Source organism: Bos mutus, chromosome 3 (assembly GCF_027580195.1).
Source record: "Bos mutus isolate GX-2022 chromosome 3, NWIPB_WYAK_1.1, whole genome shotgun sequence".
NCBI classification, from domain to species: Eukaryota; Metazoa; Chordata; class Mammalia; order Artiodactyla; family Bovidae; genus Bos; species Bos mutus.
The window spans coordinates 21,113,853-21,137,285 of NC_091619.1; the positions used below are offsets into that span (position 1 = coordinate 21,113,853).

General features: G+C 44.3%; 1 pseudogene; it reads right to left on the bottom strand.

Moving 5' to 3' along the window:
• Window positions 1–15,029: 15,029 nt before the first annotated feature.
• Window positions 15,030–16,323, bottom strand: LOC102272382 (rab GDP dissociation inhibitor beta pseudogene; annotated as a pseudogene).
• Between the last annotated feature and the right edge of the window lie 7,110 nt (window positions 16,324–23,433).

Sequence of the window (23,433 nt, forward strand, 5' to 3'; positions counted from 1 at the left end):
CAGCTCTCTAGTATTTCTTCCTTGAAGGGCAATAATCTCATGATGAAGGCCCACTCTCTTGACCTCATTCAGTCCTAATTATCTTCCCAAAGTCCCATCTCCAAAGATCATCACGTTGGAAATTAGGATGTCATCATCTGATTTTAGGGGAACATAAACAAACATTCAGCACACAATACTGTTTTTATCAAGATTCAGCAATTTTTCTTGAATTTTTTCTCATGTTTCAGCAAATAATTGGTAATTTCCAGCATTCTGAAAAGTTCTCTAAAAAGTTAGTTTTCTCATTATTTTTATGGAGAAAAGAGGTCGTCTGTACTCTGGCATTTTCTACACTTCATATTTTTTGAAAGTGAAAGTCGCTCAGCAGAATCCAACTCTTTGTGACCCCATGGACTATATAGTCCATGGAATTCTTCAGGCCAGAATACTGGAGTGGGTTAGCCTTTCCCTTCTCCAGGGGAATCTTCCCAACCAGGGATAGAACCCAGGTCTCCCATATCACGTTTTTAAAAGAATTCCAAAAAACAGATAAAACTGACATACAACATTGTATAGATGTAAAACATGTAGATTTGATACATTTATATATTATGATATAATTACCACTGTCACTTTATCTAACAGCTCTCAGTTCAGTTCAGTCGCTCAGTCGTGTCTCTTTGCGACCCCATGGACTGCAGCACGCCAGGCTTCCCTGTCCATCAGCAACTCCTGGAGCTTACTCAAACTCATGTCCATTGAGTCGGTGATGTAATCCAACCATCTCATCCTCTGTTGTCCCCTTATCCTTCTGCCCTCAATCTTTCCCAGCATCAGGGTCTTTTCCAATGAGTCAGTTCTTTGCAAAAGGTGGCCACAGTATTGGAGTTTCAGCTTCAGCATCTCTTCCAATGAATATTCAAGACTGATTTCCTTTAGGATGGACTGGTTGGATCTCCTTGCAGTCCAAGGGACTCTCAAGAGTCTTCTCCAACACCACAGTTTAAAAGCATCAATTCTTCAGCGTTCAGCGTTCTTTATAGTTCAATTCTCACATCCATACATGACCACTTTTTTGCCACATAGGTTTTATTGGATGGACCGTTGTTGGCAAAGTAATGTCTCTGCTTTCTAAAATGCTGTCTAGGTTGGTCATAGCTTTTCTTCCAAGGAGCAAGCGTCTTTTAATTTCATAGCTGCAGTCACCATCTGCAGTGATTTTGGAGCCCAGAAAAATAAAGTGTCTCACTGTTTCCATTGTTTCCCCATCTATTTGCATGAAGAGATGTCATCTTAGTTTTCTGAATGTTGAGTTTTAATCATTTCTTTTTTATGGTGAGAATATGCAAGATCTAGTCTCTTAGCATTTTGAAGTATATAATGCAGCATTACTGACTATAATCGTTATGCTGTGCATTAGATCTCCAGAATTTATTCATCTGCAATTCAGTTGCAATTTCATACCCATTAACAGTATCCCCTGCCTACCCCAGCCTCTGATAATCACCGTTCCACTATCTGTTTCTATGAGTTTGACTTTTTTAGATTCCACATATAAGTGATGTAAATGATATCATACAATATTTGTCTTTCGCTGTGGGCTTATTTTACTAAGTATAATGTCCTCAAGGTCCATCCATGTCACAAAGGGCAGAAAAAATTTTCTTTTTCTCATGGCTGAGTAATATTTCACTGTGTATATATAAGTCACATCTTCTTTACTTATTCATCTATTCATGGATACTCAAGTTGTCTCCATATCTTGGTACTGTGAATAATGCTGCAATACACATGGGAGTACAGGTACCTTTTTGCTATCTGGTTTTCATTTCCTTTGGATAGCAAATAGGATTGTTGGACCATATAGTAGTAGTAGCAGCAGTAGTAGTAGTAGTATATAGTTGCTGAATTTTTAATTAAAAAATTTTTTTGAGGTGCCTTTGTATTGTTTTCTATAGTGGCTGAACAAACTGTACATGTTGAATTATTAGTTATTTCCTAATTACAGCTAAAGTTTGAAAATATTTGTGTACTTCTTCTTGAATGACCCCCTGAAGCCACCCTTCATTCTGTTATTATTTTCTAAAGCTTTAGCTCTATCTGCTTTAATAAAAAGTAAATATAACTTTAAAAAATTAAAAAAATTTACTTTTTAATTGAAGAATAATTGCTTTACAGAATTTTTTTTTTTTTCTCAAACAAGTATAACTTTTCAAAAAGCGAATAGTTGTTTGGTTGTAGAGGAGGAGGGATGGAGGAGAGAATGGGTAGTGAGGGCCAGCGGACTGTCACTCTGCATGAGCTGCTGTCTGCTTTGAGGGAGCACAGACTGGAGTCCAGATGCCTTGCTTGAAGCTACATGGTGGGCTGGGAGAAGGGCTATGGTGTTGGGAGGTTTTTTCAGAGCTCATTGTCAGGAATTCAGACTCTGGACCTTGGTTGGCTGTGTGGCCTTTATAGGTCACTTAATGACTCTAGATTCAGGCTTCACATCTGAAAAATGCATTTTATAGGCAGTACCCTGACCACATTGAGTGTATGGTCTTGGAGTCAGTCCTGCAGAACCAGAGTTTGGGTCAGAATAGCTAAGGGAGAAGCCTCAATAGGGAGGAGAAGAAGACACTGTCTGAAAGTTAGATAGATGGTGCTGCTTGCCTAGGGCTTTCCTGGTGGCTCAGGTGGTAAAGAGTCTGCAATGTGGGGACTGGGGTTCGATCCCTGGGTCGGGAAGATTCCCTGAGAAGGGAATGGCAACCCACTCCAGTATTCTTTCCTGGAGAATTCCATGGACAGAGGAGCCTGGTGGGCTACAGTCCAGGTAGGGTGTGGGATGTGATAGTTCTCAGATGTTGTGGGGTATTCAGTCTGGGAAGAAGAAACTGGAGCCTGAGCCTCAGTGAGTGGGAGTGAGTCTGAGGCAGCTGAGGTTGTGCCCAGGAGGGGAATGTAGACATCTCTCCCTGCCTCTCTGTGAAAGCAGATGCAGGGCTGGCAGAGGCTTAAGGGGAAATGGTGGGTGTGATGCAGACAAGGGCCCATTAGATTCTGTGGGGTCTGGCTTTTTTCTGTGTGTAGGGAGCATGCCCTGCACTAGTGGCAGCAGGAAAGCCATAAGGATGCAAGCAATAGGTAAATGCCTACATTTGCACTGGGGATGTAGAGAGTTGGCACTTCTCCCAGAGCTTTGCTCTTTTGTTCAGAGCTTCTTTCATATACCACTGAGGGCTGAAGTTTATGGAAAATCCAAAAGGAAATTTCACTCATTAAACTGTGTAGACAGAGGGGTGCCCAAAGCAGGAGAGGCCTAGTCCACCCTGGCTGTCATTGGGTGACTTCTGTGTTTGACCATAAGCTGATATTGATGAGCAGGACTGTCTGGGCTGAGTTGTTACTCCAGGGAAGCAAGGAAGGGTATGTGAGAACTCCAACCTGACTGTGACTCCATGGAGTGGGGTCTGCACAGCACCTTGGCAGGCACATGTTTATACATCCATCCTAAAATTATTTATTGACTGTGTAACTGTTTGTGCTGGGGATAAGATAAAAGGGTTCTCTCTAGACCAACAGGCCTGTCTTCCCAGAACTAACCTGCTGAGTAGTGGTCAAGGAGGAAATACTTTGTAAGCCCCACCCTGGGGTGAGAAGAGTTGTATAAAGGGCTCCCAGGGCTTTTCCTCTCTTTCTGCTCCTTCTAGATATTTACTCTGCAACTGCACAGGCTGACAGGCAGCCTGTGATGGAGCCCTGCTCAGAAGACACCCATCTATGCTGGGCTTCCAGGCTCCTGGGATTCACCAGCCTCCTCCTCAGTGAGTGGTCGGGGTTCTGGGAAGGGAAAGCATCTGGGTGGAGCGTGAGGCAGGGTCTCCTTTCCACATATCTTGTCTTAGGTGAACATAAAGACAAAAGAGCTCTGTGATTATTTAGCAAATGCAGTGCATTTGGTTTAGACTCTGAGGAGAGACTGGTGAGCCTGGAACCCCTGAGCTCAAGCAGCCTTGACTGCATCAGGGAACCATTTCCAGGGAGGTGAGGCTGCTCCTGCTGCAGTAACCTGGAAGCCAGGAGAGCTTCCCTGGGGTCCTGGGGTGAGGGAGGGAGATAAAGAGCATGACTCCTTGTGGCAGAGGGCAAGGGAAAAGGCTCTTCCTGGTTTGGACACAGGGGAACTGACAGCCTGTGCAGCTGTCCTTTGGAGGAGGGGGCTGACTAAGCCCCCGGTCTGAGCTGGAGGAAGCAATTTTAGTCCAAGTTTCTTGGGACTTTTCCATTAAAAAAGGAGGGTGACCACACACTCCCCACCCAGGTTAAGGGCTCAGCTGTTAGCAGATCTTCACAAAGTAGAGGGTCCTTGAAGGTCTATCTTTTATCTTAACAGAGCTCATGAAATTTGCCTTCCATCTCAGTGTCAGCTTTCATGAAAATTTAAAAAAAAATTACCTTTAGGAAAAGCAAATACTCTAGGAAGATGCCCTCTATAGATGTAAAACACAGTTTTAGGACAAAACTCTGAAAATAAAGGACATGCCTATCATTCAGAAATGACTGAACAAGATGGACAGTATCTGTACCATGGAGCATTATAAAACATTAAAAAATGCATGTACCAATTGGTTGGAAGGTATTTCCGATTTCCATAAAGTCAGATGCACGTATCTACATTAGTAAGATACAGAGAGCTGTATTTAATAAAATCCTAATTTTGTAAAGGAAACAACAGTCCTCAATATTTAAGGGAGTCTATTCTCCAAGCCAGGTTTCAGCAATATGTGAATCGTGAACTTCCTGATGTTCAAGCTGGTTTTAGAAAAGGCAGAGGAACCAGAGATCAAATTGCCAACATCGCTGGATCATGGAAAAAGCAAGAGAGTTCCAGAAAAACATCTATTTCTGCTTTATTGACTATGCCAAAGCCTTTGACTGTGTGGATCACAATCAACTATGGAAAATTCTGAAAGAGATGGGAATACCAGACCACCTGACCTGCCTCTTGAGAAACCTGTATGCAGGTCAGGAAGCAACAGTTAGAACTGGACATGGAACAACAGACTGGTTCCAAATAGGAAAAGGAGTTCGTCAAGGCTGTATATTGTCACCCTGCTTATTTAACTTCTATGCAGAGTACATCATGAGAAATGCTGGACTGGAAGAAACACAAACTGGAATCAAGATTGCTGGGAGAAATATCAATAACCTCAGATATGCAGATGACACCACCCTTATGGCAGAAAGTGAAGAGGAACTCAAAAGCCTCTTGATGAAAGTGAAAGAGGAGAGTGAAAAAGTTGGCTTAAAGCTCAACATTCAGAAACCGAAGATCATGGCATCTGATCCCATCACTTCATGGGAAATAGATGGGGAAACAGTGGAAACAGTGTCACACTTTATTTTTCTGGGCTCCAAAATCACTGCAGATGGTGACTGCAGCCATGAAATTAAAATACACTTACTCCTTGGAAGGAAAGTTATGACCAACATAGACAGCATATTCAAAAGCAGAGACATTACTTTGCCAACAAAGGTTCGTCTAGTCAAGGCTATGGTTTTTCCTGTGGTCATGTATGGATGTGAGAGTTGGACTGTGAAGAAAGCTGAGCGCCGAAGAATTGCTGCTTTTGCAGTGTGGTGTTGGAGAAGACTCTTGAAAGTCCCTTGGACTGCAAGGAGATCCAACCAGTCCATTCTGAAGGAGATCAGCCCTGGGATTTCTTTGGAGGGAATGATGCTGAAGCTGAAACTCCAATACTTTGGCCACCCCATGCGAAGAGTTGACTCATTGGAAAAGACTCTGATACTGGGAAGGATTGGGGGCAAGAGGAGAAGGGGACGACAGAGGATGAGATGGCCGGATGGCATCACTGACTCGATGGACATGGGTCTGAGTGAACTCCAGGAGTTGGTGATGGACAGGGAGGCCTGGCGTGCTGTGATTCATGGGGTCACAAAGAGTCGGACACGACTGAGCGACTGATCTGATCTGATACACTGCATGTTTATAAGAGTGTGAAGAAAATGCAGAAGGAAACATCGTAGATTGCTAATGGGGGTTAAAATGGAGAAAAAGATTGGAGGTGGAGGACAGAAATTAGAGATGATGAGGAATTAAGCGAAAAGGGAACTGAAACGAAAACAAAGAATGTCCCCCCAAAGAATGTGTAAATGCCTGTGAATTTATGAAAACTCATGTGTTTGTAACAGATAAAGAAATTAAGCAAAAGTTAACAAAGAAAGTAAGGAGGTATAGTAAATTAAAGGACTTCCCTGTAGCTCAAATGGTAAAGAATCTGCCTGCAATGCAGGAGACCAAGGTTTGATCCCTGAGTTGGGAAGATCCTCTGGAGAAGGTTATAGCAATCCACTCCAGTATTCTTGCCTGGAGAATCCCATGGACAGAGGAGCCTGGTGGGTTACAGTCCATGGGGTCGCAAAGAGTCAGACACGAACTGAGTGACTAACACACACACATAGTAAATTAAGAATTCTGACGGAAGTTTTGAAAGCTTTTATTGTTACAATTCTTTGTTTCATTAATTCTTGCCATTAAATGAACTATCAGGAAATTAAATGAAATTTCATGAATTAGAGAGTATTTGTAACTATTTGATTCAACACTGAGACTTGTAGTAAAGACTAGATTCCTTTTAACGAATAAAATGTAGCTTTCTTCTCCAATGCTATTTAACTGGAAAAATATTTATATTCAATATTACAGTTTTCTCCACAGGCCCTGGAAGATTCACAAATTAGAAAGAGAAGGAAACAGAAAGTGAGACAAAGGGAGAAAAAGAGAGAGAAACAGTTTTAATTTCTTATTTTAAGATGAGACTATTTGCATCCAGAGAAGGAAAGTGACTTTCTCAAGGTCACACAGGATCTGGGGAGGAGTGGAATTCGTTGCCACCTTAGCCCCAGCCTTCTTGGACCTAGTGAGATGGACACCTCCCATTGGAGTTTGGGCAGCCTGGGTGGACTGGAAGACGAATCCCTGGAAGGGAATGTCCTTGCTGAATTGCTTTACACATTATTACCAAAAGGTGTGTGGGGATTGGTGGCTCACTTGCTGCCCCAAAGCCAACAAAACAGGTCAGGCTGGTGGAAAGGAAAGTTTGCTTTACTTCAGATACCGGCAAGTGGGGCGGGGGCGGACATCTGTCTGAAGGCTGACTCCCCACCATGCCTGGCAACCAGTGGTGCAAGAGCTTTTATAGACAGAGGAGGGGGCTACATGCAGAAACAGCACAGTGAGGTCTGACAGTTGTCTTCAAATCAGTCATTGGTGGTTTGACCTGCCATCACCTTGACGGTTTTAGGTACAGTTAATCTTCAGTTCCAGAGTCGGACACGAGTGAGTGACTTCACTTTCACTTTTCACTTTCACGAATTGGAGAAGTAAATGCAACCCACTCCAGTGTTCTTGCTTGGAGAATCCCAGGGACGGCGGAGCCTGGTGGGCTGCCATCTATGGGGTCGCACAGAGTCGGACATGACTGAAGCGATTTAGCAGCAGCAGCAGCAACAGCAGCAATCTTCAGTTCCAGGGTCGGTTTGTTTCCATTTCTTTGAGGCCAGTTCTCAGGACTGTGGCAGCTCATGTCATGGGTACAGTCTGGTCATCATGTAACTAACTTCTCCACCTGGGGTTTCAGTATAAGTTAGCTCACAGGATATGAGCTTAAAATATTATCTATAGTCCTTGAGAAGGAACTAAAGATCCTTGAGTATGCTTAATGACTACATTATTATTACTTGGTCTCCTTTGACTGTTTTCCTTTGTTTCTGCATGTCTCATTTCTGATTAAGCATTCTTTGGCTAAAGTTTCCCACAGACAAAAGGGAGGCAGAGGATGTGGTGGGGGCAGGGGGTCAAGGACCGTAGAGTTCTGTTCCATTTCAACATGAGTTGGGGTGAGTGGGGAGGGAGTGATTCTGTGGCTGAAGCATTTGTCTTTATCACTCTTAAAATCTTTAACCATTTCCTGGGCAGAGGTTTGGAAGGAGAAATGGGAAAGGAAGCTTGAATGTGGGTTCAATTCACGCTGTCAGTTCCCAGAGATACCGAAGCTGCTGGTTAGGACAGTCCTTGTACTATGGGACCCGCTCATCACAGCAATTGGAGCATTTACTCAATGTGTTCCTGTGTCTGCTGACAGGACCTGGAGAACAAATGGCCCGTGACATCATGTGTTCTAGACAGAGACACGGAGATAGAGTAGCCAGTATGGAAATGCAGTTGGATTTGATCACTAGTTGAGAGGGAACCATTGTTTCTTAGTGTGATGATGTGGGAAGAGTCAGAAAATGTACACAATTTTATGTTGGTTGTTTTTAAATTTTATATTATTGAAATATATTTTTAAACTCAACTTACTTACATCCACACCCTCTCTGAGTGTGGTTTATTTCTTTCTGTAGGATTAGATCTTTTGTAAATGACAGAGCTCTTGCTGCCTTCCTTCTCTTTCTAAGTCTTCTTCCAACTTTACCACAACTGGTGCTCAGAATCAGCTTCTGGGTGGCTCCTTCCTGTAGCCTGAGGGCTGAGCCTCCTCTCTCCCTGGTTCCCTTCTTTTCTGGCTGGACTGCTGTTTAACCCTCCGCTGGCCAGAAGTCCCTGCTCTGCTAACTGCTTTTAAGTTCTTGCTTCCCCTTTCTCAGGAGAGGAAAGTTGGAGGATGAGCCTCCAGGAGCTGCTCAGATTCTGGTGATGAGACAGCAGTGCTGGCAGGGGAGCCTCCGGGGAGGTCAGAAACAGGGTGGGGAGCTGGTGGGAGCTCCTGCAGGGGAGAAGCCCTGGGCTGGGAGCGGGCAGGCCGGGTGCCAGGTGTGACTCTGCCCTGTGTGACCCAGGACAGGTTCACCCCCTGGGGCGTCTCCTGCTCTGTGACAGGAGGGGCCTGGGCAGATCCTTTCTAAGGTCCCTCTAATGGTGATGTTCTGGGATTCAGTGCCTCCCCCCGACAGGCCTCTCCTGTGGGGACTTCAAGGCCTCTGCTCTGGCTCTTCATCCTGTCCTGTCCTATTCCTGCGTCCTGACAGGGACTGTGAACAGGTGAGCCTGTTCAGGGCACCTTCAAAGAGAAGACCCCCAGCGGCCCTGTGGTCACTTCTCAGCCTTTCAAGGAGTGAGGAGGTGCTCCTCTTCAAGCCCCTCTTGGGAACCCAGCGTGGCCCTCTGTTTTCTCTGCCTCTGCTCCTGGGAGGTGTCTCAGGACCCAGTGCGCTCAGACCACCTGCTGAAGGACATCACCTCTTTCTTCACAGTGTGTGAAAACTTGGTCTACAAACCACCCTCAGGAAAGCAAGCTACAGCTGTGCTGTTTAGAAACCGATAATTAATGGCCTTGGCCAGACTCTTTCTGTTCCTGTCTGTTCAGCAGAAAATGACAACTTCTTTCTCCTTGTTTCCCTGGTGCTGACTCCCGCTTAAAGCTTGAGGGGAAGTAAGACGAACATTGCTTGGTTAGGGTCACTGGTGAAAATCCCTTAGGAACGAGGCACACTGGAGACTGAAATGCTCTATCCAAGTCCTAATGCACGTATGCTTATGGAACAAGGACTGTTTCTTTGAGCTCCAGATTAAACAAATACTTATGGTTAGAGCCCATGATTGTACCAAAATTGTGTATTTTAAATGTGAGATTAATTCTAAATGTCTGACTGTGTTATTAAAGAATACTTCTATTTCTCTTATTAAAGAAGAGTAGAATAAAAAATCACATTGGGAATGCTGAAAAGAATTTAAAGACAGAAATCCTGTGTTCACACAGGTTTACAGTATTCATGTTAACAGAAAGGCCTGGAAGGATAAATATCATTAACAGTGCTTACTTTTGGGAAGAAGCACACTTAGAACTTTTACTCAACTCCATATTTCATGTAATAGGTTTTTATGAACACACGACGTTTTTATAATTACAAAGGAAAGGAAGGGATAATGCCCAAACCAAATAGAGTCAATAATATAAAAATTTTCAGCCTAAGCTTGGAGTAATATGTAGCCTGTCCTTCCCTCCGTCTTTCCCACTGTCCCTGGCAGCAGATATACTGAGGTACTTGGTTACGTGGGAGTCGACAGCAGCTGTGGATTCCAGCTGCTGTGGACACAGAATGAATTTCCTTTCAGTCTCTGGGCTTTGGTAAAGAAGGAGGCCCTGGCTGGACTCTGTCTCCCTATGGCTTTCAATGGGACTCACCCGTGGGTGTCTGACTCTATGGAGCCCATTCCTGTACCTAGGAGGAGACCCCCGAGAGGGTCAGCTGGTGCAGAGGGGAGGGTCCACCCTGGGAAGTGGGAACATCTGGTTCTGACCGCAGGAGTGCCTGCTCAGGAGTCATCATCATAATAGGAAGCAACTCACATGTACGGAGCAATTATCAAACACTATGGTGTAAGCTTTCCTCTTGTTTTGTTTTTTCTTTTCATTTTAAATTGAAGTACAGTTGATTTACATTGTATTAATTTCTGCTGTACAGCAAAGTGATTAAGTTTTATAAATACATATCCCTGGTAGCTCAGCTGGTAAAGAATCCGCCTGCAATGCGGGAGACCTGGTTTTGATCCCAGGGTTGGGAAGATCCCCTGGAGAAGGAAAAGGCTACCCACTCCAGTATTCTGGCCTGGAGAATTCCATGGGATCTCAAAGAGTTGGACACAACTGAGCGACTTTCACTTAATGTACATATATAAATATACATTCTTTTTTGTATTTTTTTCCATTATGGGTTATCACAGGATATTGAATATGGTTTCCTGTATTATACAGTAGGACCTTGCTGTTTATCCATTCTATGGACATCAATTCTATATATTATATTAAAAAAAACTTTTCCAATTCTCTCTATACATATCCATTCAGTGTAAGAGTTTGCATCTGCTAATGCCAAACTCCCACTTCGTCCCTCCTCACTCTCCCCCTTAGCAACCACAGATCTGCCCTCTGTGTCCTGTGTGTCTGTGTCTGTTTGTAGATAAGTCCATTTGTGTCATATTTTGGATTCCACTTATAAGTGACATCATATGGTATTTGTCTTTCTCTTTCTAACTGAATTAGTAATTAAGTAATTAGTAACATAATCTCTATGTCCATCCATGTAGCTGCAAATGGCATTATTTCATTCTTTTCCTGGCTGAGTAGTATTCCATTGTGTGTATGGGCCACAGATTCTTGATCTGTTCCTCTATTGATGGACATTTAGGCTGTTTCCATGTTTTGGCTCTTGTGAATAGTGCTGTTATGAATATAGGGGTGTGCGTATCTTGGACAAAACTATAATTAAAAAACTTTCCTCTTCTTAAATTCTAATAATAATTCTATGATGGAAGTGCTGTTACTATTCGCATTTCACAGATGAGAAAGCTGAAGGCAGATAGGTTATATTTCTGTTCAAATCCACACAGGATGGTCTTGACTCAAGCCTTGATGACTTTAATGTCCAAGCTTTGGCCTCTCTGATATCCTAATCACCTAGTCTCACACCCAAGTAAATTTCCAGTGGATCAAAGATGTAAGCATAAATATTGATAGTCTCACACCCAAGTAAATTTCCAGTGGATCAAAGATATAAGCATAAATATAGAATCATAAAAGTACTAGAAAAAAAGAAGAGAGAATTAAGAACAAATTTTTGCAATATTTTTATATAAGATATTAAAACAATAAGCCATAAAAGATTGATATATTTGATTTTGTGAAAATAACAATTCACATGACAAATAGCCATAGAAAAAGCTGAAGAACAAACTGGAAAAAAAATTGTACCATTTATGTTAGCAATGAACTAGTTTTCTTAAAATATATCTGACTTCTACAAACTAATAGAAGAAAAATAAGTGTGGTTAAAGGACATTAGCAGACTGTTTACAGCTCACAGAAAAGGGCATAAAATGACTTAAATATCTGAAATAATGAACTATACCATTTATATAAGAAATGCTCATTAAAATTGTAATGACATATAACTTTCCCTATTAATGGCAAATGGCAACATGTTTCTTCATTATACGTTGTCTATTGGTGGGAAACCTAAACATTACTGGTAGAAGTGTAGATAGGAACACTCTTTGGAGGGTGATTTAACAGCATCCATCAAAAAAGTTCAGATGTACATGCTTCGACCTATTAGTAACAACTAAAAGATTAGTAACACCAAAATAACACACACCATGTGGGCTAAGACTCAAAGCCAAGGATGTTCACTGCAGCACTGTTTGTAGTGGAAAGAAACAACTTTATCCATGAGAAGCAGTCCAGAACATCTGCAGCTGTTGAATGAGTGGCTTCTAAGCGTAGAGGCCCGGAGTGGGCTCTTGCATGTGCTATTATGAGAAAAGGTGAGGAGCAGAACAGCATGTGCTGAGTGTGTTCATGTATGTGCAGATACACATTTGTGTTTGTAAATGCATAGACTGTCTTTGGATGGTACACAAAAAACAGGCAATGGTGCCCAACTGTGGGAAAGAGAACTGGGCAGTAAGAATCAGAGATGGGGAGAAACTTCATTTTCAATCTCGACATCTTCTCCTTTTCTAACCATATGAAGTTATAATCTGCTTACAATAAAATAAATTAAAAAACCACTCAGTGTATCTGTGATGAAATTTCCTTATCCTTCAAATGGGGATAATCATCTGTAACTGCCAGTTTTGATGGTTGTCTTGTGGATAACTAGATACTTGGTACCTGACGGGGCTCCTGAAATGTAGCGACTGGAATTGTGTTCATGGGGGAATGGGCTACCTCTTGTTCCAAGCAGTGAAAGCATCAAAATCCATCTAACAGTGATCCTGATGTAATGATAACAACAACTAAATACTTACTCCTGGGTGCTTTTTATGTATCATCTTATTTAACCTCCCAGGAACTCCAAGAATACTCATGATTCTCACCCCATTGTTCAGATGTAGGATCTCAAGGCTTAGATAGTTTAGGAAATTGCCAAAATCACTCAGCAGTAATGGGTGGGTCTGGGACTTGAACCCAGGTCTGTTTCACGCCTTATTTGCTGGTCAAGAGCCCAGCCCTGGGTCCCAAGAAGCCCTCCTAGTGCCAACATGTAGTTCCTGGGTGCCACCATTCCAGGAGGGCTGCAATAACAAAATATCAAACACTGGGCGACAAACAACAGAAACATATTTTCTCACAGTTCTGGAGGCTGACATGTTCTTGAGCAAGTTTTTGGCCAGTCTGATTTATGATGAGAGCTATCTTTTCAGCTTGTGGATAGATGCCTTCTTGCTGTGCTGACGTGACCTTTGCTCAGTGTGGAGAGAGAGACACATACACACATACACACACACACACACAGAGGGAGAGAGAGAGAGAGAGAGGGAAAGAGAGGGAAGGAGAGAGAGAGAGAGAGGGAGACAGCCCTTTGATGTCTCTTCTGATAAATGCACTTTTCCTATCAGATCAGGGCCCCACTCTTACGACCAAATTTAACCTTAATTACTGCCTTAGAGGTTCCAGCTCCAAATACAGTTACACTGGTGGTTAGGGCTTCAACATACTTCAACATATGAATTTGGAGGGCACGCAAACATTTAGTTCATAACAAAGGGAACTGTTTTTTTTGGCTGCCTCTAACTTCTAGCATTTGCTGGCAATCTTTGGCATTCCTTGGTTTGTAGACACATCACAGCAATTGTTCATCTTCACGTGGCATTTTCCCCAAGCCTCTTCACATTGTCTTCCTTCTAAAACTGTTTGTATCTGTATCCAGATTTCCTTTTTTCTTTTTTTAAAATAAGGACGCCAATTAGATAAGGGCCCACTGTAATGACTTCATCTAAACTTGACTACATGTACAGCTTGTTGTTTAATTGGTAAATCATGTCTGACCCTTTTGCGACTCTATGGACTATAGCCTGCCAGACTCCTCTGTCCATGGGATTTCCCAGGCAAGAATACTGGAATTGGTTGCCATTTCCTTCCAGGGGATCTTCCTGACCCTACAGTCGAACCCACATCTTCTGCATAGCAGATGGATTCTTTATCGCTGAGCCACCTGGGAAGCCCTTCTGTACAAGTACCCTATTGCTAAATAAGATCACATTCTGAGGTTCTGGAGGTTAGGGCCTAAATATATCATTTCTGGGGGACAGAATTCAATGCATAAAAGTTTCCCCCATTTGTCCCATGAAAAGTTGCCCTCCTGACTGAGGGACACTAGATTCTAGTTAATATGTCTGTAAACTCACCCCCATATAGCTAGGCTGCCCTGCTAGGGATAACATTTGTGTTTTCTTCTTTTTATTTATTTATTTATTTTTTGGTTTCCAGAGTTTGGCTTTATTTGCAGTACAGAAATCATTTGGAGACATCACTGAAGCAGAGGTTCTGTCAAATCAATACTGTGCTGCAGCTTGGTCCGTTGAAGAAGCCACATCTGGGATACAGAAGAAGCTCCTACATTTACCTGCTTTATGATGGGTTTCTTTCCCATCTGCACTCGTCAGTTTTAATAGGTTAAAACACCGCACACAGGCTTCCTCCAAAAGACTATCCAAGTCTGGAGTTTGGTTAGAACTGGAGGCCCATGTAAACCAAGCTTGTGGCTGGGCTGGGTGGGCACTGTCCTGACACATGACGTGAATGGAAAGGGGTGGGGAGGAGTAAGGGATGCTGTCCCCGGTTACAGACATTCAGTTCTGAACCTCCTCACTGTCAAGAGGACAAGATGGCACGCAAGCTGCACTGACCCAGCTCTTGAACAGCAGAAGCTCATAACTGCCAAGGCTACACTGATTAAAAGATACAAATACTGTATCAAGTTCTCTGTATCAGTATCACAAGGTTTTAAAACTGATCCTTCGCTAGAAAATACAAGCCAGTATTGGTTAAATTGAACAGAATGTGGGAACCTGCCAATTCAGAAGAGCCACTCCATGAAAACAAGTTAATACATGATATTAGAAAGGGGAGGAATATTTACTGGTACAGTGCTCTGCAATCTCTCAGTTTTGATGACAAAAGCAGGCCTTACAATACTGATTTCATACAATATGCATCGTTTGCCAAATTTAATTTAAGTTTGTCCTAATTAGATGATAACATGTACTGCTGTTAGTCTTCCCCATAGATGTCATTTTTCTTGCGCTTCATTTCCTCAGTCAAACTCGGATCCCATCATCCTCTTATAGATGTCCTTAATGTCATCACAGGTCGTCTCAAAGTGAGTGCATCATAGGTATGGGATATAAAGATCTGGCTTTCTGTTCCCAAATCTTTTGGTACAAGGTGGTCACTGATGCTAACGAATTTCTGCTCAGTTGGTTCCAAGAGCTCCAGGGCTGGTCTGATTTCCTTCTCCGGCTCCTTGGTCTCCACCGTTGTGCTGGCGATGGTGATGTACTTGCCTTATGTGGCCACATTGTGTGCAGAGGAGATCATGCAGAGGTAGATATCTGACTTCCGGTTGACTTGGTTCTGTGCAATAATGATCTGGCAGGAGTTGGCGGCGTCAGTGTTTTTGATGGGGTGGCTGAGGATACAGATTACTCTGATCACCTGGCCCACTTTTTCTACTTGATTTTTCACATAGCTGGGATCGCAGATGAGCTGCTTACAGCGAGCAATCTCTCCTTCAGATTTTACACCAATCACCTTTCCATTCTGAATGACTTCTTCAATTGGTTTATTCAGCATGTAGGTACCTCCATAAATAGCACTTAGCCGTGCAAATCCCTGTGGCAGTCCTCCAAGGCCATACAGTGGATAAAGGTATGGGCTTTTGCCATATCTTGCCAAAGATTCGCTGTAAAGTTTAATCCTTTTAATGGTTTCACAACATGGCTGATCTAAGTAGTCATCAGTTCTGTAAAGTGCCAGGGCATGACCAGTAAAATCTATAACATCTTGGCCCGAGTCAAATTTCTTACACACCTCCCGCATTGATGTCTTCTTAGGATCAATGCCCTCAAAAGTTCGAGGATCCTTCTCATCAAAGTCGGCAACATATATCAGGAATTTTCTGAATCGACGTTTTCGAAACAGCCCCATTAGGCTAGATGCCAGGGCTTCTGCTTCAGTGGAAGGAACCTTGTAGATCTTTCCTCTCTTATAAACAAACCTCCCTTCAGTCACTTTGAAATCCAGATAGCGAGTGACCTTCGTAAAAAGCAGCATCTTAACCACCTGACCATTTGCCATAAGGAACTTGGGGATTAAGTCAACATTCCAGTCTCTTCCTCTGCCCATGGTTGCTGGTGGAGCTCCGGGTATCTTAAATCTTTTGTATAAATCTTCAAGCGGTGTTATAGATGCACTCTCTCCTCCATAATATGGGTTTCTATCCATGTGAAGAACCTTCTTCCCATTCACTGACATTATACCTGACAGGATACATTCCTGGGGTGGAAGCGGCAGCGGCAGAGACACATTGTCTGTGTCTCCTCACACAGACAATATGGCGGCGGTGGAGGAGGAGACACACGGCTCGGCCACCAGCCGCGGGGACCAGAGCTTTCTTTTTAAATTAATACAAAATTTGTGTTTTCTTCTTCTTTTTAAATTCATACATGTTTTCAGATACATCTTTAAATAAACTAGCACAAATCACTGTGAAAGAGGTCATCAAAAAAAGATTTCCTTGTGAGTTCTCCCTTAGTTACAAAGATGTTGTGTGAGTAGTTTCCATTTTTTAGGAGAAGAAAGAGAAACAGGTCTTTAGTGTTTTGAGACACAGAAGTGTGCCTTCTTGGCGAGTACAATTGTGGATGGTGCCTGTGCTGAGCCTTGGGGAGCAGTTTAGGAGTTTGTTGTTGAGGAAGATGGGCTGGTCCAAGGTTCAGGGTCTGTGATTTGATGCCCAAGGAAGAGGCCAGGTGTAAAGAGAAACGGGGGTTTCTTCTATAGTCACTTCGGTTTTGCTAAGGATGACCTTTTCTCTACAACTCCGACAGCCACCCTCAAGACCAACTCTTCACAGATACTATCACTCTTGCGATGGAAGTCACAGTTTTATACAACCTAGTATCACTGAGTGACATCATCACGTCTGCCGCGTCTGTTCCTTAGAAGCCAGTTACTAGGTGCAGCCCACGGTCCAGGGGAGGGGGTTACACAAGGGGGAGGGACTTTAGAAGCTGCCTCTTATGGTTATACGCTGTATGTGCTTGGAAATGTACTGAGTGATATTTGATCTGTTATTTAATTCATACCGTTATCATGAGGCAGATAAGGAAACAGAAGGTTAGTAAGTTTAAGTAACATGTTCAATGTTACAATTCTCTAGAATCAGGACTTGATTCCAGAATTGCTTTAAATTCATTTTACTAATTGATTTCCAAGAATCAAGAGAAAATATTGGGTAGATTTCATTAGAAAGATGGCTTTCTCATTTTTTTTTTTAATTAAATTTATTTATTTTAATTAGAGGCTACTTTACAATATTGTATTGCTTTTCCCATACATCAACATGAGTCTGCCACGGGTGTACACGTGTTCCCAATCCTGAACCCCCCTCCTACCTCCCTCCCCATATCATCCCTCATTTGTTCTTGATTTGAAAATACTCATGTTTCCTGTTCCAAATGCCCTAGGCGTCTTCAGCACTGTGGCAAAGAGTTCTGGAGCCCACGTTCCTCTGCAGGGGATCTGAGGAGGTTCTGTGTTGATTCATGTGATTAAGAACCAAGAAGCTGAACCAGAGGAGGTCTCATGGGGCTTTGGCTCTGAGCCAAACTACAGAGTCCTGCTGCAAGTACGTCCTGGGGCAGACACTCCTACGTGGGTCAGCCTCCAGGACAAGTACCAGCAGAGGGTCCATGTGCCCAATGTAACATCCCTGAGGATTGAAAACCTGACCTCTGAGGACAGTGGGCACTACCAGGCTCGAGCCACCTTCACTGGAGGATTAGAACTTACCCAGGTTTTCCACCTCACTGTCTATGGTGAGTGACACCTCCTCACCATGGCTTCCCTACTTCTTTTGTGCTAGGAGAGTCACATAGGCCCCATTTTTCAGGATCCCTTCCAGACACCAGCTTTCATATCCTATTTTCTCTTTAGAATTAGGGTAAGTAGTTTCACCACAAATGGTGAGCAGAGCTGAGATTCATACCAGGGATAACATCACTTCAGTATCTTGGGAAAGGAGAATAAAAATTTGGAGGAAATGTATTTTTCACAACAATTATCATTCTTTGTTAGGACTTAGTTTACTTGATTTGTATATTAATTTTCTATTGCTGCTGTCATAAATGACTATAAACTAGTGGCATAAAATAACACAAATGTAGGGCTTCCCTTGGAGAGGGTTATGGCGCCCCACTCCAGTACTCTTGCCTGGAAAATCTCATGGGCGGAGGAGCCTGGTGGGCTGCAGTCCATGGGGTCACTAAGAGTCGGATACGACTGAGCGACTTCACTTTCACTTTTCACTTTCATGCGTTGGAGAAGGAAATGGCAACCCACTCCAGTGTTCTTGCCTGGACAATCCCAGGGACGGGGGAGCCTGGTGGGCTGCCGTCTATGGGGTCGCACAGAGTTGGACACGACTGAAGCAACTTAGCAGCAGCAGGGCTTCCCTGGTGGCCCAGATGGTAAAGAATCTGTCTGCAATGCAGGAGACCCCATTTGATCCCTGGGTTGGGAATATTCCCTGGAGAAGGAAATGGCAACCCACTCCAGTATTCTTGCCTGGGAAATCCCATGGAGAGAGAAGCCTGGAAAGCTACAGCTCATGGGGTCACAAAGAGCTGGACATGACTGAGCGACTGACGTGGCATAAAACAACAAAAATGTTTTATCGTACCTGGCTGTAGGTCAGAAGTTGGACACAGTCTCACAGAGCTTTTTTTTTTTTTAAATTTTATTTTTAAACTTTACAGAATTGTATTAGTTTTTCCAAATATCAAAATGAATCCGCCACAGGTATACATGTGTTCCCCATCCTGAACCCTGCTCCCTCCTCCCTCCCCATACCATCCCTCTGGATGTCCCAGTGCACTAGCCCCAAGCATCCAGTATCGTGCATCAAACCTGAACTGGCAACTCGTTTCATACATGATATTATACATGTTTCAATGTCATTCTCCCAAATCTTCCCACCCAATCCCTCTCCAACAGAGTTCATAAGACTGTTTTATACATCAGTGTCTCTTTTGCTGTCTCGTACACAGGGTTGTTGTTACCATCTTTCTAAATTCCATATATATGCGTTAGTGTACTGTATTGGTGTTTTTCTTTCTGGCTTACTTCACTCTGTATAATGGGCTCCAGTTTCATCCACCTCATTAGAACTGATTCAAGTGTATTCTTTTTAATGGAGCTTTTAAAGACAAGGTGTTAGTACATCTGTGTTCCTTCCTGGAGGCTTCAGGGCAGAAATGTTTTCTTGTTTTTTCCACTTTCTAGTGGTTGCCTACATTCCTTAGCTCGAGACAACCTTCCTCCACCTTCAAAGCTGGCAACAGTGGGACCAATTCTTCTCACATTGTATTGCTTTGAACCACTCTCTTTCCATCTTCCATTTTAAAGGACTTTTATGATTACATTGGGCCCATCCAGATAATTCAGAATGATCTCTATTTGAAGGTCAGCTCATTAACAACCTAAATGCTGTTATCTCATTCCCTTTCTGCCATCCTCACAGATTTTGAGATGTATGATGAAAGGGCGAGGACACTATTTTGCTGACCACAGTTTGGAAATTCATGTGTACCTAGAGCTTTCTGCCCTCTCTTCTCCTGAGCACCAGCCTGAGGCCAGCTTCACCCACAAGGACTCCACATGTCCAGCTCTAAAAGCCTTAATAGATAGAGGGAGAAAGCTTATTTAAGTTTATTTAAATTCAGTTGATCAAGACTTTCTTTCCATAAAGTTTTTATTGCATAGGGAAATATCTGTTATGAAAGTGACTTTTGCAGCTTTTGGTCATCATTTAATTTCTTTTTTTTTTTGGTTTTAATATTTATTTATTTGGCTGTGGTAGGTCTTACTTGTTGGGCAGGATCTTTGGTCTTCATTGCAGCACGAGAGATCTTTAGTTGTAGTATGTGAACTCTTAGTTGCTGCATGTGGGGTCTAGTTTCCTGATCAGGGATGGAACCCGCGCCCCTTGCACTGAGAGCGTGGAGACTTAGCCGCTGGACCCCCAGGGAGGCCCCCTCATTTGATTTCTAAGGCTGACTTGTCAATCAGTGACTTCTCTGCCTGTGTGGACCTCAAATTTAATGGCATGTTCTGACCACATCTGGAGCTGTCATTCGTGGTCACCACCTCTTCATCTCTCAGAAACGTCTCTGCTTCTGGCATCCTGGCACAGATGTCAGTGCTCTACAAGGGCTGTGCAGTCCCAGGCATCATCTGAGCAGGAGAAGCAGGGCCATGGTCCTGGACAGGACAAATCCTTTGTTCCCAAACCTTTCCTTTCTAGGAAACATCCCAGATTCTATAAATAATGGGTTCTAGAAGGTGAGGTTCACCATTTAGTTTTCTTATGGAAGAATTTTAAGTTTTCTTTAGTCCAGTGAGGTCACATAGGGCATACCTCAGTGGTTCCCTTCCTATGGTCATTGCCATATATTTGGGATGTGAACAAATTGTCTTTTATCTGGAAAAGGCACTCATCATTTTGACAGGGAAGATTGCAGAGCTTCAGTGAGATAATGGATGAGAAAAAGAGAAATGGAATATTTTCCACTCATGTGAGCTCCATTCTTTTGCTCCTCCCTTCCCAGAACCTGCGCCCCTTCCCCACATCCTGCTGGAGTCACCATCCATCACACCAGGCTGGTGCAATGTCACCCTGGACTGAAGGGCCCCAGGGAACACAGAGGACCTGAATGTGACCTGGGAGAGCGAGGGCCTTCCCAGGGAGCTGGAGTGGAGTGGAGTGGGACACCAGGACCAGCCCCCAGCTCCTGGAGCCTGACTGTGAACCTGTTCCTGAGCCAGCCCAATGCCAGTCTCACCTGTGTGGTCAGCAACCAGGTGGACCAGAACACTGCCACCTTAGACCCGGGGGAAGTCTGTTCCCATGGTGAGTGCACCTCCCAGAGGGAAGGGCACCTGAGAGCTCAGGTGCACTGGGGTGAGGGCTCTGGGCTTTGCCCCCACTGTGTTATTAGCACTCCTTCCACTGGGTCACCCCATATAGGAGCCTGGGAAGCAGAGCCAATTTGCTTCTGCTTTTAAATGTCCCTCACCCACGCTCTCCACCCGTTACCCCTGTTAGTCCAGGCAGCAGCCTCCCAGCACTTTTCCTCAGCCCTGTGCGTCGTCTACCGTGTGCCTGGAGTGGTCTTTTGGGAGAGAAATCAGATGTGTCATTGTTCTGTGTTGTCTGTGTGATCTGACCCAGTGCCTGCCTGTAGGACTCAGGGCTCAGAAGCTCCTCTGCCTGTGTTTCTGGCCTCACTTACACACTTCACACTGAGCGGCTTGCTTGGAGTTCTGGAACGTGTTCTGCTACTGCCGGCTTCTGAGCTCTGGAAATGCTGTTTCCTCTTCCATTAGCACCTGTACCCTTGTCCTTCACCTCCTAACTTACTCCTATTGAAGGATCTCCCTCAGGCACTGCTACTTCCTGGGCATGTGACCTGTGTTGTGACTTCAGATCTTGGACGTAGAAGGGTCCCTCTTTGGTTTAAAGCTATGCAGTTGTCATCATAAAATTTTAAGTAATTTTTAAGCCAGAGGCCCTGCATTTTCATTTTCACAGGAGCTTGCAGGTGGTGTGACCATTCTGCTCTCAGAAAGTGAAAGTGAAAGTATTAGTCACTCAGTCCTGTCTGACTCTTTCCGACCCCATGGACTGTAGCCCTCCAGGCTCCTCTGTCCATAGAATTCTCCAGGCAAGAATACTGGAGTGGGTTGCCATTCCCTTCTCCTGGTGATCTTCCTGACCCAGGGATTGTACTTGGGTCTCTTGCATTGCGGGCAGATTCTTTACTGTCTGAGCCACGAGGGAAGCCCCTCTGCTCTCAGGCATTCCCTTTTTTAAAAAGAATGTTCCATGGCCTCCCCACACTGAGTAGCAGCGCTCTGTTTATAGATTTGTCTCCTCCATAGCCTGGAACTACGCATGGGCCATGCATAGTTTTCTTTTGAATCCCTATCCCAAGAAGAGCATGTGACAAATTGGTTCATAGTATTTCACTGAATGAATGAATGAGCTGGTGACCTGTGTGCAGTCTCGCCCCTCTAACCTATCCTCCATGAGCTGCTGGGAGGGGGAGGTGATGTGTCAGCATCACTTAAAACTCCCTGCTAGCCTACACTCAGCCCCATCCTGGAGTCAGATCAAGTTCAACTCAGCATGACCCACAAGACCCTCTGGAGAGAGACTCTTTTTCCCTCTGACCCTCCTTGCTTGCCTCCTCCCTGCCCTGTCCCTCTCTTGCCTGCAGCACTGGGGTGATGGCAACCCACCAAGGCTGATGATCTGACAGGCATTCCCAGAACATGATGCTCCTCCTTCCTGGAATGCTGTGCCCACCCTGAATAACTAACAAAGTCCTACTCCTCCCTCAAGACTCAGTTTATGCATCACCTCCTCTGGGATGCCCTTCATGAAGACCTGTGTTCAGGGTGTAAACCTCCATTGCACTGTAGTCCCTCTGGCTGGTAGACTTTGGTGTTTTTTAGTCTTCCCCCCATCTTTTTCATCTCAGTATCTCTTGCATGAGGCAGGAGTTGAATGAATGATACTGCCAGGCTTCTTCCCCTTTAGTTTCTGAACTAGGACCCTGCAGACCTCTCCCCCTGCCCTCTGTCTCCCCTTGGCAGTGGGTGTCTCATGTTTTCTCTTACCTTAACGTCCTTCACTCCCTCTGTGTGATGGGAACAGGTTCGTACATCACTCCAGTGCGAGGCATTCTAGGTGCTGTCATGGCTATGCTGTTGATCCTCCCAGGTGGACTGTTTGTTTGGAAGACATGTGAGAGGAAGGAGAAAATGGAGACTGGAAGAGGCAGGTTGCACTTCTTGCTCATGGCCCAGATCCCTCCCCTCCCCCACTGAGCCCTTCCCTTCCTTCTGCATGTTGCTGCTCAATGAACTTCTCTGCAGAGGGGATGATGGGTGCCGTCATGTCACTGGAGTTCCTAGCAGTGGGGGAGTGTACAGGTTTTCCAGGCTGAGATTCAGGCTCCACTCTGTGAATGACTCAGGAACAGGACTGCAGGACGACGACAGGGACCATGGCTGTGGGGTCTGCTGTGCACAGCCGAGCCAGCCCGAGTCTGGAGAGGACACGCATGAGGTGAGAGCTGGGAGCCGTGTCCAGCCTGTGCTCTCCTGGGTCCCTCACTGTCCCGGCTTGGGTTTGTCAAACTCCAGCCCCACTGCTTCTCTTTCTGGAAAATACAGTATTAACTAGGAAAGGGTAAAACTGGGATCAGTGTAGTGCTGGGCGCATTGTATTCAGCAGCACTGGGTCTATGCTGGCTCCTCTGGGCCCTTCTGTCCCTCAGCTGTTCCAGGAACCCTTTGTCTTGCATTCCCAGGG